This window comes from Petromyzon marinus, unplaced genomic scaffold (genome assembly GCF_048934315.1).
Source record: "Petromyzon marinus isolate PM22_M1 ecotype Great Lakes invasive population unplaced genomic scaffold, UKy_Petmar_22M1.pri1.0 PM_G_Scaffold_29, whole genome shotgun sequence".
Classification (NCBI taxonomy): Eukaryota; Metazoa; Chordata; class Hyperoartia; order Petromyzontiformes; family Petromyzontidae; genus Petromyzon; species Petromyzon marinus.
Window position 1 is genome coordinate 162,501 of NW_027422861.1, and position 2,500 is coordinate 165,000.

Consider the following 2,500-nt stretch of genomic DNA (forward strand, 5'->3'; position numbering starts at 1 on the left):
GTGGGCTATCGGGATTGGAGGTTCAGGCCAGAAAGTGCCAGGGCTTCATGATAAGCCCAACCAAAGATTCATATACGGTGAACAACTGCGACCCATGGACTATCAAAAATAAAGATGTCCATATGATCCAACCTGATGAATCAACGAAATACCTTGGTCTGAAAATTGGCCCTTGGACTGGCACTATACAGCCTGATCTACATTGTCAGCTAAAGACATGGATCTTGAAAATCGATGAGGCGCCTCTGAAGCCAACTCAGAAGGTTGAACTACTCAATGCCTATGCCCTACCCAGATTGTTATATCCTGCAGACCACTCGGACTGCAAGCAATCAACTCTCCGTGGGTTGGACCAAGAGATTAGAAAGGCGGTAAAAGGATGGCTCCACCTTCCCGCTTCAACTTGTGATGGACTGTTATATGCCAGAGCCCGAGACGGAGGCCTTGCCATCTTGAAACTGGAAAAAACAATCCCTTCGGTTCAAGTTAGAAGGCTGCAACGTATAGCAAACTCGTCCGATGCTATCACCCGTAATATTGTGTCCTCGCAGGGTATGGAGGAAGAATACCGTAATTTGTGGGTACGAGCAGGGGGTGACAGTGATGCAATCCCAACATTCGTTCTCAGGGACTCGGTGTCAAAAGAACCTGTATATCCGAGACCCTGCGATTGGAGGGAGCATGAATTTCAGAGATGGTGCGAAAAGCCGGTTCAAGGAAGGGGCATTGTAAACTTTGCGCATGATAGAATCAGTAATGCTTGGTTGAGGCCATGGTGCGGCTTTAAACAATGCTTCTTTATCGCAGCACTACAACTAAGGGCAAATATTTACCCAACAAGAGAAAGCTTGAACAGAGGCAGAGATGGGGCCTTACGTTCCTGCAGGAAATGCTCTGCCAGACTCGAGTCCCTTTCGCACATTCTCGGTCAATGTCCTGCAGTACAGAAAGCAAGAATTGCGCGACATAACAAGATCAGTAACATTCTGGCAGACAAAGCGGCTAGATTGGGCTGGTCTGTATACAAAGAGCCACGGTTCATATCCGAGACGGGAGAGATGAGAAAGCCTGACCTCGTGTTTGCAAAAGATGAGGAGGCGGTTGTGATCGATGTCACCGTCCGTTTTGAGCTTTCAAAGAATACCTTGTCAGATGCTGCCTCGCACAAAGTTTCGTACTATACCCCTCTTGGTGATCAAGTCAAAGTGCTGACGAAGGCTAGCAAGGTCACATTCTTTGGATTCCCGGTTGGGGCAAGAGGAAAGTGGCCCCTTGAGAATAACGAGGTACTTACCTCCCTGGGCCTGACCAAACCCAGAACGACATCACTGGCCAAGATGATTTCCCGCAGAACGCTGCTTTTCTCTCTTGATATTCTGAGAATGTTCTGTGGAAATTATGCGGTCTATGAACAGTCATAGACAACCTCCGAAACAAATAATAGTTTTGTTTTAAGATGTCATTTGTTTTAGATTGATTTTGTTATTTTCGAAGGTGAAGTCGGTTTTTATTTCATTTTATTATTTTCCACAATTTAGATTGTTATTTTCCAAGACGAAGTCTTGGCTCTTTTTTTTATTGTTAGGTTTTTTTTTTTTAACACGTCGTATTTGTTACTTTAGAGCTTAGAGGGGACTTTATTTTCGCCTTACTATTTTCTGCCTACAAAGAAGATTAAAAATAAGCTTTTTTCAAGATGGTTTTGTTATTTTCCAAGGTGAAGTCTTGGTATTCTTATTTTACTATTTTCCATAAAGAAGACCTTTCTTTTAGATTTTGTTATTTTCCAAGACGAAGACTTGGTATTTTTATTATATTGCCATTTTTTTACACGAAGCTTATTCAAGAGCACTTATATAGATTAGACTTTGTTATTTTAATTCTTTATTTTTGGACTACATCAGTTCGAGAGTCCTGTAACTTACTATTTTCTGCCTACAAAGAAGATTACAAATAAGCTTTATTTAAGATGTTTTAGATTAGATTTTGTTATTTTCCAAGGTGAAGTCTTGGTTTTTTTATTTTACTATTTTCCACAAAGAAGACTTTTCTTTTCTTTTAGATTTTGTTATTTTCCAAGACGAAGACTTGGTATTTTTTTGCTATTTTTTTTACAGGAAGCTTTATTCAAGAGCACTTATATAGATTAGACTTTGTTATTTTAATTCTTTTTTTTTGCACTACATCAATTCGAGAGAAGACTACAAACCAGCTTTATTTAAGATGTTTTAGATTAGATTTTGTTATTTTCCAAGGTGAAGTCTTGGTTTTTTTATTTTACTATTTTCCACAAAGAAGACTTTTCTTTTAGATTTTGTTATTTTCCAAGACGAAGACTTGGTATTTTTTTTATTGCTATTTTTTTACACGAAGCCTATTCAAGAGCACTTATATAGATTGGTCTTTGTTATTTTAATTCTTTATTTTTGGACTACATCAGTTCGAGAGTCCTGTACCTTCCTATTTTCTGCCTACAAAGTCAGCTTTATTTAAGATGTTT

The 2,500-nt window shown here is 39.2% G+C and overlaps 1 pseudogene; it reads left to right on the forward strand.

Annotated features, from left to right (window-relative positions):
- The window catches only part of LOC142914931 (28S ribosomal RNA), a 10,546-nt pseudogene that overhangs the window by 5,313 nt on the left and 2,733 nt on the right, over nucleotides 1–2,500 (forward strand).